The sequence below is a fragment of the Tachyglossus aculeatus genome, unplaced genomic scaffold, assembly GCF_015852505.1.
Source record: "Tachyglossus aculeatus isolate mTacAcu1 unplaced genomic scaffold, mTacAcu1.pri scaffold_97_arrow_ctg1, whole genome shotgun sequence".
In the NCBI taxonomy this organism is placed as follows: domain Eukaryota; kingdom Metazoa; phylum Chordata; class Mammalia; order Monotremata; family Tachyglossidae; genus Tachyglossus; species Tachyglossus aculeatus.
Window position 1 is genome coordinate 1,176,246 of NW_024045100.1, and position 17,702 is coordinate 1,193,947.

General features: G+C 47.3%; 1 non-coding gene across 1 annotated transcript; it reads right to left on the reverse strand.

Annotated features, from left to right (window-relative positions):
- Window positions 1-17,255: 17,255 nt before the first annotated feature.
- On the reverse strand, window positions 17,256-17,393 carry LOC119924403. The gene has a single exon (XR_005449122.1). It is a non-coding gene; the product is annotated as a small nucleolar RNA SNORA7 (small nucleolar RNA).
- Window positions 17,394-17,702: the final 309 nt, after the last annotated feature.

Below are 17,702 nucleotides of genomic sequence, written 5' to 3' on the forward strand. Positions count from 1 at the left end.
GTAGGGTTGGTATATCCTTGTCTTTTGTGTCTCCTGGGAGCTCGATACACACCGTTATTACTATTACCAGTCAGTCATTCAGCTTAGTACAGGGCTCTGTACACAGTAAGTGCTCAATGAATATGATTGAATGAATGAACATTTATTGAGCTCAGAGCAGAGCTCTGTGTGTAGAGCACTGTACTAATTCTTGAGAGAGTACAATATAACAGACACGTTTCCTACCCACAATGAGGCTACAGTCTCTGTACATATCCGTAATTTATTTTATATTAACACCTTTATCCTCCTTTGGACTGTAAGGTTGTTGTGGGGAGGGAACATGTCTACCAACTCTGTTATATTGTATTCTCTCAATTATTTAGTACAGTGCTCTATGCTTTAGTACAGTACACACAGTAAATGCTCAAAAATACGAATTCTAAATAGCATGACAGACTGATACTACAAATTATAGTAGGGCTTTTGCTGCTACTGCTGCTAGTATTACTGTGACTGCTTGCCCCTCTTATATCTTTGCCATCTTGTTGTCCCCACTTGTTGTCCATCCTCCTTTGGAATTCCCACCTTGTTACATGGAAGTCTTTTACCAAGTTTCTAGGTCATTTTGTTATTGATAACTCTCTTCCAATTTACCAAAAGTTGCTCTTCCCATAGGCTCACCGGCAAAACTCCTGTTGAATTCTTCACCTGCTCAAGATCTTTCTCATGTGCAGGGAGTCTTCATCACCTAGCAATGACCAACATCTCCATGGTGAGGGAATTACTCCTGCTGGGATTCTCAGAGGTCCGGAAGCTGCAGCTGGTCCACACTGCACTTTTTCTTCGTCTAACTGGCGGTCCTGACAGGGAAGCTCCTCATCATCGCGTTCACCGCCCTCGACTGGCACCTCCACACCCCCATGTACTTCTCACTCAGGCACCTGTCCGTCCTAGACTTCTGTCTCATCTCCGTCACCGATCCCAACTCCATCCACAACTTCCTGACAGACAAGGGAACCATCTCCCTAGTGGGCTGTGGTGTCCAGGTCTTCTCCGTACTCTAGGTTTTCAGCTCAGAGCTGTTGGTCCTTATCATCATCATCATCAATCGTATTTATTGAGCGCTTACTATGTGCAGAGCGCTGTACTAAGCGCTTGGAAAGTACAAATTGGCAGCATATAGAGACAGTCCCTACCCAACAGTGGGCTCACAGTCTAAAAGGGGGAGACAGAGAACAAAACCAAACATACTAACAAAATAAAATAAATAGAATAGATATGTACAAATAAAATAAATAAATAAATAGAGTAATAAATATGTACAAACATATATACATATACACAGGTGCTGTGGGGAAGGGAAGGAGGTAAGATGGGGGGATGGAGACGGGGACGAGGGGGAGAGGAAGGAAGGGGCTCAGTCTGGGAAGGCGTCCTGGAGGAGGTGAGCTCTCAGCAGTGCCTTGAAGGGAGGAAGAGAGCTAGCTTGGCTGATGGGCAGAGGGAGGGCATTTCAGGCCCGGGGGATGACGTGGGCCGGGGGCCGATGACGGGACAGGCGAGAGTGAGGTACGGTGAGGAGATTAGCGGCGAAGGAGCGGAGGGTGCGGGCTGGGCTGTAGAAGGAGAGAAGGGAGGTGAGGTAGAAGGGGGCGAGGTGACGGAGAGCCTTGAAGCCCAGGGTGAGGAGTTTCTGCCTGATGCGCAGATTGATTGGTAGCCACTGGAGATGGCCATGTCCAACAACCGCTAAGCTGAAATATGCCACCCCGTGAGCTACAAGGTCGTCATGGCTCGAGCGGGCCTGAGGGAAAATGGCCACCGCCTCATGGCTCAGCGGAAGCCTCTTTGGGGTCTTGTTTTCAGCTTTGACCTTCTCCTGTCCTTCTGTGGGTCCACCATCGTCAGGCAGTTTTCCTGTGACGTCCCCTCCCTGCTGAAGATCACCTGCTCCCGGGGACCATGTCGCCGTCGACGTGAGCGTCACCGCCGGGGTAGCGTTAGGCATCATCTGCTTCATTTCCATCGTTATCTTGTACGTGCGCATCTTCCGGGCCGTGCTGAGAATGCCGGCCGCCGAGTGCCACGCCAAAGCCTTCTCCGCCTGCCTGCCTCACCTCGTCGTCGTCACTGTTTTCCTCGCCGCTGGTGTATTTGTTTACATCAAGCCTCCCTCAGACTCCTCCTTGATCGTGGACCTGCTGGTGTCCGTGTAGAACACGGTGGCGCCCCCTTCCCTGAATCCCCTCATCTACAGCTGAGGAACCGGGACATGAAGGCCGCCATGGGCAGGATCCCAAAAGGGTCACTCACCCAGTCTCCACTCTGGAACAAAATGTCTCCTTTGTGCAAATAGTCTCACACCACCACTTAACCAAGGAATTGTCCTTGGACCTAGTCAGATACTTAGAGGTCCTCCAGCTTTCCCAGAAAACGCTGGACGTTGATGAATTTTCAAAGTCTGGGAGGTAGGCGGTTAAGACTGAAGTATGATGACTAACAACCCAGTTTTGGGGAGGTATCAAGGCCTAAAGGAAGGCGAGTCCCTGTACACTGTAAGCTCATTATGGACATGGAATGTGTCTACCTACTCTCATATTGAACTTTTCCAAGTGTTTAGTATAGTGCTGGGCCCAGAGTAAGTGCTCAATAAATATGATTGATTGATTAAGACTTGAGTTCTGATACCAGCTCTGCTAATGGCTTGATTTGTGACCTAAGGGCAGTGAATTAACCTACCTAGGGTCTTTTATCCACTTTCACTCTAAGCCCCTGTGGGACAGGAATTGTGTCTGAACTGATTCTTTTGTTTTTACTCCTGCAAATAGAACAATATAGACACACAACCTCTTAATAAATGCAATAATGATATCAGCATTAGTAATGACTTTGAAAATATAATGATATATTCTTTAGCATAACTCTGGGGGTGGGAATGAAAGTTGGAAAATGGGAGGTGGTATGGGCAATGTGAAGAAAAGATGACTGCAACTCCATCTGTCTTGTCAAATCCATCCCCTCTCATCAATCCATCCATCCAGCTTTCCAGTCATTCATCTATCCAGCCATCCATTCATTCATCCAAAGCACGGGCTTGGGAGTCAGAGGTCGCATAGATACCTTGTATCTACTCCAGCATTTACTATGCTTGGCACATAATAAGCATTTAAAAAAACATAATTATTACTGTTATTAATATCAATGGTATTTATTGACCACATTCTGGGTGCAAAGCACAGTAGTAAGCTCTCAGGAAAGAGCTCAAATCAGGAGAGTTGAAAAGAGATAAAGATATAAAAGAGATTATGATCTAATGGGGGAGCTAGGGACAGAATAAATGACGTAGAGGAGGAAGGAAAGAAGAGAAAGATGAGAAAGTGGCTGAACGCTTGATTCAAGAGTTCGGTTTATATAGTCAGTATGAACAGAGCTTCAACGGATTTGCAATCAGGACAAGTCAGAAGAAGCAACATCGCCTAGTGCGTAGAGCGTGGGCCTGGGATTCAAATAGACATGGGCTCTGATCTCGGTTCTACCATATGTCTGTTGTTTGACCTTGGGCAGGGTCGCTTATCTTCTCCGTGCCTTCGTTCCTTCTTCTGTAAAATGAGGATAGAGTTGTGAGCCCCATGGGGGACATGGATTATGTCCAATCTAATTAGCTTGTAACTACTTCTACATTTAGTACAGTGTCGGATAAGCGCTTCACAGAGGCCAAAAGAAGTGGTGGAACCAAGATTATTACTAAGATCCTTCTGACTCCCAGGCCTGTGCTCTATCCATTTGTCCATGCTGCTTCTCTTAGGTAAGTCATGTAACCTCCATAATTAACGAAACTATTTTTTTTCCTTCCCAGACCAGTGAAGCTCTCCAAAATCTATCAGTCTCATGTGATGTGGAAAAATTCCCTCCTTGGGCTGCCTTCTTTACTATCGATGTCTTCTTCTGAATAAAGTTTATCTACCCAATCTCCTACTTTTCCTTTCTAAAAGTGAAAGTGTTATCAGTGCAATGGCTTAATCATAATAATAATAATAAAGGCATTTGTTAAGGGCTTACTATGTGCAAAGCACTGTTCTAAGCGCTGAGGAGGATACAAGGTGATCAGATTGTCCCACGTGGGGATTACAGTCTTCATCCCCATTTCACAGATGAGATAACTGAGGCCCAGAGAAGTTAAGTGACTTGCCCAAAGTCACAGAGCTGACAAATGGCAGAGCCAGGATTTGAACCCATGACCTCTGACTCCCAAACCCGTGCTCTTTCCATTGAGCCACTCTGCTTCTCTAAAAATGATGGCATTTGTTAACTGCTTACTATGTGCAAAGCACTGTTTTAAGCGCTGGGGAGAATGCAAGGTGATCAAGTTGTCCCACGTGGGGCTCAAAGTCGTAATCCCCATTTTATAGATGAGGTAACTGAGGTACAGAGAAGTTAAGTGACTTGCCCGAAGTCACATAGCTGACAAATGGCGAAGCCGGGATTAGAACCCATAATCTGTGACTCCGAAGTCTGGGCTCTTTCCACTGAGCCATGCTGCTTCTGAAGTAGTGTGACCTAGTGGAAAAAGCAAGGGTCTAAGAGTCATTCATTCAATCGTTTTATTGAGTGCTTACTGTGTGCAGGACACTGTCAGAGCGCCTGGGGAGACTGTAAACTCATCCAAACTGCCAAGGTTGTGTCACAGTGTCAAAACCCGGCAGCTGGCAGCCTGGTAGCCAAGGTTTGGCAGTGCATAATAATGATAATAATAACAATGATGATGATGATGATGATGATGATAATAATAATGATAATAATAATAATAATAATAATAATGATGGTATTTGTTAAGCTCCTACTATGTGCCAAGCACTGTACGAAGCACTGAGGTGGATACAAGCCAATCAGGATGGAGGGGCTGTGATGGTTTTGCAAACTCCTAGAACGAGTTGTCTACACTTGCTGCCTAGAATTCCTCAACGCCAACTCTCTCCTTAACCCCCTCCAATCTGGCTTCCGTCCCCTACACTCCACCGACACTGCCTTCTCAAAATTCACCAAGGACCTCCTTCTTGCCAAATCCAATGGCTCTTACTCTATTCTAATCCTCCTCGTCCTCTCAGCTCCCTTCGACACTGTGGATCACCTCCTTCTCCTCAATATGCTATCCAACCCAGCCTTCACAGACTCCATCTTATCTCTCCTGACGTTCTTTCTCAGTCTCCTTTGTGGGCTCCTCCTCCCCCTCCCATCCCCTTACTGTAGGGGTTCCTCAAGGGTCAGTTCTTGGTCCCCTTCTGTTCTCTATCTACACTCACTCCCTTGGTGAACTCATTCTCTCCCACGGCTTCAGCTATTATCTCTACACTGATGACACGCAAATCTACATTTCTACCCCTGCTCTCTCTCCCTCCCTCCAGGCTTGCCTTCAGGACACCTCCATCTGGATGTCTGCCTGCCATATAAAACTCAGTAAGTGCAAGACTGAACTCCTTATCTTCCCTCCCAAACCCTGCCCTCTCCCAGACTTTCCCGTCACTGTAGATGGCACTACCATCTTTCCCGTCTCACAAGCCCACAACCTTGGTGTCATCCTCGACTCCACTCTCTCGTTCACCCCTCACATCCAATCCGTCACCAAAACCTGCCGATCCCACCTCCACAATATCGCCAAGATCCGCCCTTTCCTCTCCAACCAAACCGCTACCTTGCTGGTTCAATCTCTCATCCTATTCCGACTGGATTACTGCATCAGCTTCCTCTCTGATCTCCCATCCTCCTGTCTCAACCCACTGCAGTCTATATTTCAGACTGCTGCCCATATTATCTTTGTACAGAAACGCTCTGGGCATGTTACTCCACTCCTCAAATATCTCCAGTGGCTGCCTGTCAACCTACGAATCAACCAAAAACACCTCACTCTCTGCTTCAAGGCTCTCCATCACCTCGCCCCCTCCTACCTCACCTCCCTTCTCTCTTTCTACAGCCCAGCCCGCATCCTCTGCTCCTCTGCCTCTAACCCTCTTATTGTGCCTCTTTCTAACCTGTACCGCCGTCGACCCCCGGCCCACGTCCTCCCCCTGGTCTGGAATACCCTCCCTCCGCACATCAACCAAGCTAGCTCTCTTCCTCCCTTCAAAGCCCTACTGAAAGCTCATCTTCTCCAGGAGGCCTTCCCAGACTGAGCCCCCTCCTTCCTCTCCCCCTCCTCCCCCTCCCATCCCCCCGCCCTACCTCTTTCCCCTCCCCACAACACCTGTATATATGCTTGTACAGATTTATTACTCTATTTATTTTACTTGTGCATATTTACTATTCTATTTATTTTTTAATGATGTGCATATAGTTTTAATTCTATTTGTTCTGACGATTTTGACACTTGTCTACATGTTTTGTTTTGTTGTCTGTTTCCCCCTTCTAGACTGTGAGCCCGTTGTTGGGTAGGGACCATCTCTATATGTTGCCTACTTCTACTTCCCAAGTGCTTCGTACGGTGTTCTGCACACAGTAAGCGCTCAATAAATATGATTGAATGAATGAATGATCGCAGCATAAGCAGGCCAAGAGAAGCAATGTGGCCTAAGGACCTGGGTTCTAATCCCGGCTTCACCACTTGTCTGCTGTGTGACCTTGGGCAAGTCACATCACTTCTCTGAATCTCTGGTCTCTCATCTGTAAAATGGGGATTAGGACTGTGAGCCCCATGTGGGACAGGGACCTGTCTGATCCAATGTGCTTGTATCCACTCCAGCGTTTAGTACAGTGCCTGGCACATAATAAATGCTTACCAAATATCACAATAATAATAATAATAATAATTATTATTATTATTATTATTATTATTATTATTAAGAATGGGAAGAGGGCTTTTTACACAGGCCCAAACCGAGACAATTAAGCACCCTGAGACAGTGAAGCACAGGGAAGCAGCATAGACCAATTAATAGAGCATGAACCTGGAAGTCACAGGACCTGGGTTCTAATTTTGCCTCCACTGCCTGTCTGCCACATGACCTTGAACAAGCCATTTCACTTCTTGCCACAACTACCTCATCTGTAAAATGGGGATTAAGACTGGAAATCCTATGAGGGACAGGGACTGTGTCCAACATGACTAACTTGTATGAACTTCAGTGTTTAGAACGGTCCCTGGAAAATAGTAAACACTTACCACGTACCATTATCAAAACAGAATGATCAGGGAAGATCACATGGATTTAATGGAGTTTCAGGAAGGCATTTTGAAGATGGGAAGCCATGTGGTCTGGTGGATATGAAGGCAGAAGGAATTCCAAGCTGGGGAAAGATGGTGAGGTAGTGGTCTGAGTGGGGGGAGTTGGGAACGAGGCATAGTAAGATGGTGAGCTTGAGAGGAATGGAGAATGAGGATAGGAATTCAGTACGGGAAATAATTTTTATCAATCGATCGATTATATTTATTGAGCATTTAATATGTGAAGACCTTGGTACTAAGCGCTTGGGAGAGTACGATAAAACAATATAACAAGGTTGGTAGACACATTACCTGCCCATGATGAGCTTACAATCTAGAGGAGAATGTCTAAATTGGATTGCTGCAGATTTCAGAATCATTCATTCATTCAATCGTATTTATTGAGCGCTTACCGTGTGCAGAACACCGTACTAAGCGCTTGGGAAGTCCAAGTTGGCAACATATAGAGACGGTCTCTACCCAACAGGGTGCTCACAGTCTAGAAGGGGGAGACAGACAACAAAAAAAAAGCATATTAATAGAATAAAATAAATGGAATAAATATGTACAAGTAAAATAAATAGATAGAGTAATAAATACGTACAAACATATAGACATATATACAGGTGCTGTGGGGAAGGGAAGGAGGTAAGGCGGGGGGGATGGAGAGGGAGAGGAGGTGGAGAGGAAGGAGGGGGCTCAGTCTCGGAAGGCCTCAGATGGTCCCAACCCGTGGGGTGGGATGAAGCTCCAAACCGCAGAGCTTAACCAGAACGCTATTATTACTCTATTTCATTAAGGTTGTGTATATATCTATGATTCTATTTATCTATTTTGATGATATTAATGCCTGTCCACTTGTTTTATTTTGTTGTCTGTCTCCCCCCTTCTAGACTGTGAGCCCAATGTTGGGTAGGTATTCTCTCTACCTGTTGCTGAATTGTACTTTCCAAGCCTTTAGTACAGTGCTCTGCACACAGTAAGCGCTCAATAGATACGATTGAATGAATGAATGAATCACAGAGAGGGAATTAAGATCAGTCTGTTGATATTGTCATAGGAAGGATTCCCAGAGTGGGAACCACATAGGACTGGGCAGTCCTTTAGGTTGTTGGCGCCGGGACCACAGGGAGACCACGATCCGGGACTTCTGAGATTCCCGGACATTCAGCTGTCTCAGCGGAGCCCTGAGCCATCCTCCCACGGGGAGTCTCCTAGGAAATAACCTGGCTGTCATCTGAGGGGACGACACAACCACCGGAGAGCTGAGAGGGGGAGGGAAGAACCTGAAAGCTCTCACCCTTCCCCCAGACCTTCCTGTCACCGCCACCCACGTTCAGGACTGACGAGACGGAGTGAGCCTTTCCCTCAGCAGAGATCCAGCTCAGATCAGGCCCGGTGACTCCGGAGCGGAGCAGGAGAAAGGTGAGGAAAATTTCAATAAGGAACTGGAATGACCAGGGTCATAGTCACAATTTCTCTAAATTAAAAGCAGTGTCACGTAGTGGAAGGAGCTTGGGTCCACGAGTCAAAAGGACCTGGGTTCTAATTCATTTATTCAATCGTATTTATTTAGCACACAGTAAGCGCACAATAAATACGATTGGATTAATGAATGAACGTCTCGACGTTGAGGGAATTCCACGTGCTGGGATTCTCGGAGATCCGCGAGCTGCAGCTGGTCCATGCCGCGCTGTTCCTCCTGGTCTAACTGGAGACTCTAACAGGGAATCAACTCATCGTCGCCATCACCGCACTCGACCAGAGCCTTCACACCCCCCATGTACTTCTTCCTCAGGAACCTGTCCCTCCTCGACTTTTGATACATCTCCATCACCGTTCCCCAATCCATCCACAACTGCCTGACCAACCGTAGATACATCCCCTTCCTGGGCTGTGTCACACAAGTCTTCTTGGTGTTTTCCTTTGCAGCTGCACAATATTTTGTCGTCACGGTGATAAACTATGACCGCTACGCTGCCATCTGCCTCCCCCTGCGCTACGAGATCGTCATGAACAGAGTGGTCTGTGGGAAACTGGCGGCCACATCGTGGTTCAGTGGGGCCTGTTTGGAGTCTTGTTTTCAGTTTAGACCTTCTCCCTGTCCTTCAGTGGTTCCAACATTGTCCAGCAGTGTTTCTGTGACATCCCCTCCATGCAGAAGATCACCTACTCCGAGGACCACGTCACCATCGACGTGATCGTCACCACCGGGATAGCGTTAGGCTTTGTCTGCTTCATTCTCATCATCATCCTGTATGTGCACATCTTCCGCTGAGGATGTCGGCCGCCAAGGGCCGGGACAAAATCGTCGCCACCTGCCTGCCTTACCTCGGCACCCTCACTCTCTTTGTCATGACCTATTTCTGTGCTTACCTGAAGCCACCCTCAGATTCCCCCTCAGTACTGGACCTGCTGGCATCCGTGTTCTACACGTTGGTACCCCCCTCCCTGTACTCCCTCATCTACAGCCTGAGGAACCGGGACCTGAAGGCCGCCATGGGCAAGAGCCTAAAAGGGTCACTCACCCAGCCTCTGCTCTGGGACGAAATGTTTCCTTTCTTGTGCAAACAATCTCACAACACCTTAACCAAGGAATGGCCTTGGACCTAGCAGATACTTAGCTGTCCTACAGGGTTTACAGAAAACGCTGGACGTTGATGAATTGTCCAAGTCGGGGGGGGGGGGAATGCAGCTAAGACTGAAGTATGATTGACACTCCAGTTTTGGGGAGGCATCATGGCCTAAAGGAAGGGGAATCCCGGTAGATTGTAAGCTCATTGTGGGCAGGGAATGTGTTTAACAAATCTGTTATATTGAACTTTTCCAAGTGCTTAGTAAAGTGCTGATCCCAGAGTAAGTGCTCAACAAATATGATTGATTGACTGATTGAGACTTGAGTTCTGATGCCAGTTCTGCTACTGGCTTGTTTTGTGACCAAGGGGCATCCCTAGGATTCATTCATTCAATCGTATTTATTGAGCACTTACTGTGTGCAGAGCACTGTACTAATCCCTTGGGAAGTACAAGTTGGCAACATATAGAGACAGTCCCTACCCAACAGTGGGCTCACAGTCTAGGATCTCTCTTCCTCTTCCTCTGTGAGCGGGACAGGAATTGTGTCTGAACTGATTCTTTTCTTTCTACACCAGGAGGTGAAACAACTTTGGCACACAAACACTTAATAAATACAATAATAATATCATTATTAGTAATGACTATGGAAATATAATGATACACCCTGTAGCATGACTCTTAGGTGGGAATGAAAGTTGCAAAACGGGAGATGGTAAGGGGGAAAGGAAGAAAGGATGACTTCAGCTCCATCTGTCTTGTCAAATCCATCATCTCTCATCAATCCATCTTTCCTTCCTTCCATCCATCCAAGCTTCCAACCATTCATCTATCCATCCATCCATCCAGAGCACGGGCTTGGGGGTTAGAGGTCGCGGGTTCTTATTCATTCATTCATTCATTCATTCATTCAATCGTATTTATTGAGCGCTTAATATGTGCAGAGCACTGTATTAAGTGCTTGGGAAGTACAAGTCAGCAACATATAGAGACAGTCCCTACCCATCAACAGGCTCATCCCAGTTCTGCCACATGTCTGCTGTGTGTTCTTGGGCAGGGTCGCTTAACTTCTCCGAACTTAAGTTACCTCATCTGTAAAATGGGGATTGAGAAGTGAGCCCCACGGAGGACATGGACTCTGTCCAATCTGATTAGTTTGTATCTAATCCAGCACTTAGTATAGTGCCTGATATATAGTAAGCGCTTCACAAAGGCCACAAAAAAGTTACAGTTGGCTGATTGACTGACACATTGAGCGTCTCAGGTTGTTAATTAGACAAATTTGAAACTGTTCACAATGGCTAAAGATTGTCGTTGAAAATACGAACCGTTGGAAAGTTGGGATGAAGATGCTGCTGTTTTCATGGGAACCCTGGGGGCCGGCACTACCGCTGATGCTGCACGGACCGGGCCCTTGTCCCGCAGGAGCCTCAGGAACCACGTAACCAGGTAGTGCTCGGCTTGTCCAGGCCACGAGGCCCCTCGGTAGGGCCCTGAGCCATCCTCCAGGGATCCCCCTCGGAGCAGCTCCTGCTTTATCTACAGGAATGGGGCCCCATCTGGAGAGGTTCTAGCGGAATGAGGGAGAGCAGAGGGAGAAAGAGAGCTCCTCTCTGTTCCTTTCTGGCTGACCAAAATCCGGAGTCTGAGGGGAAAGTGGCGACCAGCCCACCCCTCCAGAGGTCATCGATCCCCAGCTCCACGCTGCCCCAGTGAGAGTGACCTGGGGTGAGTGGGATGGAGAGGCGAGGTGTTACGAGGATGAGGATGGAAGAGATGGAGCCAGTTTGAGACGTCAGTTGGGGTTTGGACCAGGGCCGCGGCCCCCAGCAGAGCAGGGGTGGTAGCAGAAGGGGAGGTGCTTTCCAGTTCAGTAACCCCGAACCATCACACACCTGTCCTCCTTCCTCCTCAAACCTCCCTACCATGCCAACTACCCGGCAGATTACGGTGCTCCAGCAAGGTGTCAGCACTGTGGACAGTTACTTTGGCCTTCAGCGGGTCCCAGAATGCCTTGCAGAGGGTAAATGACAGGCAGGGCTGGGAGAGTGTGACCAGCTTTGAACAGCCACTGACACTATCAGCAATTCCTCCCTGTAAGCGTTCTTCCCAAATATGGGAGAAGATGAATCGTGGGAAAGGGTTGGAATCCTTGTCCTAATGGGTTTTCCAGCCTACTGGGCTAGGTTGACACAGTCGAATTTACTTCTAATCAAGTAACCTTGAATCATATTTATTGAGCACTTATTTTGTGCACTAAGCACTTAGAGTGTAATAATAAGAATAGTAGTACGTTTTAAGCTCTTACTAGGTCCCAAGCACTGTCCTAAGCTCTGGGGTACATACAAGTTAAGCAGGTTGGATAAAGTACTTGTTCCACATGAGGCTCACAGTCCTAACCCCCATTTTACAGGTGAGGTACCTGATGCTCAGAGAAGTAAAATCACTTGCCCATGGTCACACAACAGACATTAGGCAGAACCATAATTAGAACCCAGGTCCTTCTGAATCCTTCTGGCTCGCAGCCACATGCTCTATCCATTATAAAACACCATAAGAGACACATTTCCTGCCCCGTCTAGAAGGAAAAAAAACGGAAAGATGAATATGCAATGATTCCGTTCCATTTTACAGATGAGGAAACTGAGTCCCAGATAATTGAAGCAACTTGCTCAAGGTCCCACAGCAACAACTGGACAGAGGCAGGATTCGTACCCAAATCCTCTGACTCCCACTAAGCTATGCCTGGGAGGGTACAATACAATAGAGCTGTTAGATGTGTATGCTGCCTATAAGGAGTTCGCAGTCAAGAAGAGAACTCCTGGACCCATACTGTTTCCACTAAATGAGGTTGGACATGAGTTGATTCACGCTTGAGTTAGGTGAAGTGGGTTTAAAGGGCTGGGAAATGTATCGGGGAAGCTGGCTGGAGGAGGGGGGGATTTTAACAGTGCTCAGAATTAAGAAAGAACTGTGCTTTCTCTAATTCTGAGTGGATAAGGGAGGAAGTTCCTTGCTAAGATGGAAACAGGAGAGTCGATCATGAGTAGCAACTAGAACGTTGCTTTGAGAACTGAGAAGACGAGTTGAATGATGGAAAGAAAGTGAAGTGCAGTCATAGGGTTGAGAGCCTTCAAGCCAGTTGTGAGATTTTGTTGCTTGTGAAAAGACACAACTTGCCATGAAAGGATGGCATGGCATGAAAGGAGAGGAGAGATGTAGGCTGAACGATGCCTTAGGAAAGGACTAGATGAATAATGAGGTATGTTATGTTTGTGTGAGTCCAAGTGTGAATGCAGAAGTGTGAGCAAATGGAAACAGTTTGGAGGATATGGGGTTTTTTTGTTGTTTGTTTTTATGATATCTTTAAGTGCTTGTGATGTGTAAGGCACTGTACTAAGCACTGGGATGGATATAAGCTAATCAAATTGGACATAGTCCATGCCCATAGCTGATCACACTTGTAATCCCCATTTTTCAGATGAGGTAACTGAGGCACATAGAAGGTAAGTTACTGGCCCCAGGTCACACAGCAGACAAGGGGAGGAGACAAGATTAAAATCCAGGTCCCTATGTCTACCAGCCCATTCTCTCTCCACTAAGTGGACGAATTGATGTGTAAAGGCAATTCTTGTTTAATTCTAAAACCACTAAAAAAAATTCATAACAGTCATGTACATAGCTTTACGTTCTCTGACCTCTGCTGTCTGCTATTCAATTTAGTTTTCGTTTCCTCAACCAAAAATAATTCCCTTGATATTTATTAAGTGCTTACTATGTGCCAAGCAAAGTATTAAATGGTAGGGGAGATTCAGGACGATCTGGTAGTACACCAGTCCGTGTCCCATGAGGGATTAACAGGCTAAGTAGGAGGGAAAAGAGGAATCAAATCCTCATTTTACTATTTAGAAAACTGAGGTGGAGAGAAATTAAGTCACTTTCTCATGGCTATGCAGCAGAGAACTCGTTGAGCTGAGATTAGAACCCAGGCCCTCAGACTCCCAGGCCTGTGTTTTTCCCAATAGTGCACCCTGCTTCTTCACGGTTTGAAGCTTGGTGCTTCCAATTGAATGGAAGCTCCTTGGGGACAGTGATCATATGTACTAATACCGTGTCCTCTGTAGGTATTCAATAAATGAAATTGATTGAGTTAGTCCTATTCCTTCACCCTCAACATCAATGTCTCTAAATTGAAGTCTTCCCTCTACTGCTCAGGGAGTTGACATCATTCTCCGGAAGTGTTCAATGCCTCCACTGTGAACTCAAAAGTCCTTTTCAATTCAATAACTGTCTCCTTTCCATAAAACATCGCTAGCAACTGTCCTGTCAGTTTCTTCACTCATCCCATCAATTGACTCTAACTTTGGCTCTTCCCTCATCCACTGCAGAAAGTCAATGCCGCCCCCCACAAAATGCCCAACGTCTGCACGGTGATGGGATTCCTCCTGCTGGGATTCTCGGAGGTCCGGGAGCTGCAGCTGGTCCATGCAGCGCTGTTCCTCCTGGTCGACCTGCCGGCTCTGACAGAAAAATCTCCTCATCGTCGCCATCACTGCCCTCGACCGGTGCCTCCACACCCTCATGTACTTCTTCCACAGGAACCTGTCAGTCCTCGACCTCTGCCTCATCTCCGTCACACCCTCCAAATCTGTCGTCATCTCCCTGACCGATCGTAGATCCATTTCCCACCTGGGATATGCCGCCCAGATCTTCCTGGTGGTCGTTTTGACCACTTAAGAGCTGGTCATACTAACGGTGGTGTTCTACGACCGCTACTCCGCCATCTGCCACCCCTTGCGCTATGAACCCATCATGAACAACACGGCCTGTGGAAACATGGCGGCAGTCTCCTGGCTCGGTGGGGTGCTGTTTGGGGTCTTGTATTCAACTTCGACTTTCTCCATGAACATCTTTGGGTCCGATATTGTCTAGCAGTTCTTCTGTGACATCCCGTCCCTGCAGAAGATCTCCTGCTCCGAAGACCTTTTCGCCATCGATATGAACGTCACCAATGGGGTAGCATTAAGTGTCACCTATTTCATCATCATCATCATCTCTGTTGGGTAGGGACTGTCTCTATATGTTGCCAATTTGTACTTCCCAAGCGCTTAGTACAGTGCTCTGCACATAGTAAGCGCTCAATAAATATGATTGATGATGATCATCTGCTACGTGAGCATCTTCCGGGCCATGCTGAGGAAGCTGGCCGCCGAGGGCCGGGCCAAAGCCTTCTCCACCTTCCTGCCTCACCTCGCCGTCGTCACCATGTGTGTGCCTGTATCTCTCTCCCCTTCAGGCCTGGATCTGCTGTTGTCCATGTTCTCCGCCGTGATGCCCTCGGCTCTGAACTCCCTCATCTGCAGCCTGAGGAACCGGTACATGAAGACCTCCCTGGGAAGAGTCCTAAAGTGGAAATTCCTACCCCCTCCTCTAAGGGTCAAAATGTATATTTCCTTTGGCTGACCATCCCATTCCTCATTAGCGCTCCGCCCGTGGTAGTATCCATATAAAGATGAGTTTGAAAAGACAGTCCAGCGTCTGAGGATTTGTCAATGACTGGGACACAGTTTAATAAGACGTGTGAGACTATAAATCCTGTGTGGGCAGGGATTGTCTCTCGTTATTCCGAATGGTACTTTCCAATCGCTTAGTACAATGCTCTGCACACAGTAGGCATTCAATAAATATTTTTGAATGAATGAATGAATGATAAGTGATTGTTTGGGCCAATCAATTGTTTGGGCCAATTGTTTGGGCCTTGCCCACGAGATCCCTCTACAGGGGCCCAAGCCGGTCCTCCAGGGATCCCCCTCAGAGCAGCGACTGTTTTATCTACTGCCACGCCGTCCATCTGGAGAGCAGGTCAGCATCCATGAGAGAGCAGAGAATGGCTGAGTCCTCCTGGCCGTTCCTTTGTGGCTGACCGAACCCAGGAATCCGAGGAGAAAGAGACCAGCCCAGTCCAGAGGTGGTCAGTGCCCCCCGCCAGCCCCCGCTGCCTGGTGAGAGTGAGCAGGGGTAGAGAGAGGCAGGATGGAACCAGAAGGATGAAGCCAGAGATAGAGCCATCTGGGAAGATTCCCGCACTTGGGGAACAGATTAGAGTTCATTCATTCATTAAGTCGTATTTATTGAGCGCTTACTGTGTACCGAGCACTGTACAAAGCGCTTGGAAAATACAATTCAGCAACAGAGACAATCCCTGCCCACAACGTGCTCACAGTCTAGAAGCGGGGAGAGACCAGTTCAGACCAAGACCGTACCCCAAACAGGGCAGGCTTTTAGTAGGGGAATGTCTTGCCAGCAATTATAAATCATAAACAATTTTGGAACCTATTAAATATTTACTTTGTGCCGAGCAGTGTTCTAAGCGCTGGGTTAGATGCAAGTTAATCAGGTTGGACACAATCCCTGTCCATCGTGGGGCTCACAATCTGTTCCCATTTTAAAGATGAGGTTACCGAGACACAGGGAAGTGAAGTAACTTGCCCAAGGTCACAGAATAGTATGTGAGGGAGCCGGAATTAGAACCCACATCCCTCTGTCTCCCAGGCCCGTGCTCTATCCACCAGTAGCCCCATCACAGACACAGCTCTCCTCCCTTCAGCATCCCCATCCTGGCTACCAGCGTGGCCAGGAAGGAAGGAAGCAGCGTGGCTTAGTGGAAAGAGCACAATCCTGGGAGCAAGAGGACATGGGTTCGAATCCCGGTTCTACCACTAGTCTGCTGAGTGACCTTGGGCAAGTCACTTAACTTCTCTGTGTTTTAGTTTGTCATCTGTAAAATGGGGATCAAGATTGTGAGCCCCAAGTGGGACAACCTGATTACCTTTTATCTCCCCTAGCGCTTAGAACAGTGCTTGGCACATAGTACACGCTTAACAAATACCACTATTATTGTTACCATGGTAACCGCCCGCCAGACTCTGATGATACATCCGAGCATCGGCACGATGCTATGGACACTTCGGCTATCAGTGGTTCCTGGATGTCAAAAACGTTTTCAATGTGATTGTGATTGTCAGGGATGAGAGAACGTGACTGGTTCTGGGAAAAGCCCCAGCACCATCATCAATTATTCTGAATGGAAGCTCTCCACGAATCAATGCCTTACCGTGGCATGAGTGTTTTTTATGCCAATGTAGTTTAGAGCTATGCTATTGAGAGATACTCTTGCTAGGGTAACCCATAATGGAAAAGACTAAACGGAATTATCAGACAAATTTGATTTACCTGTGCTGGGCAGCAGTGCCATGGGAAAGAGTCAAAGGCAGAGGAAAAAATGATCAAAATGTGGATCAGACAATGGCAGAGACTCAGGTTTTCACTCTACGGAAGGAGGCTTTATGGACAAACTGTCAGTAGTTATTCTGGTATGTGTAGCCTTAGAGTTTTCTTGGTAAACATGCAGAAGGGGTTTGCCATTACCTTCTTCCATGCAGTGAACTTGAGTCTCCGCCCTCGACTCTCTCCCAAGCAGTCTGCCCAGTAAAGGTGAATTTTGACTTGTAGAAGATTGCCTTCCTCTCACTAGCCATTGCCCAAGCTAGGAATGGAATTTGTAGGCCTCTGCTTGACTCTCCCTCTCGTAGCCGAGACTGGTAGAGTATTGGAAACTCTCCAAGTGCGATCCTGAGAGTGGCTGAAGATATTAGTTTGAGTATAAAATCACTTCTAGACTATAATCAATCAATCAATCGTATTTATTGAGCGCTTACTGTGTGCAGAGCACTAAGCGCTTGGGAAGTACAAGTTGGCAGCATATAGAGATAGTCCCTACCCAACAGTGACTCTAGAACTGGTCCACGCCACGCTATTACTCCTGGTCTACCTGGGGATCCTGACGGGGAATCTCCTCATCATCGCCATCACCGCCCTAGACCGGCGTCTCCACTCGACCATGTACTTCTTCCTCAGGAATCTGTCCCCCCGCCGACCTCTGCCTCTTCTC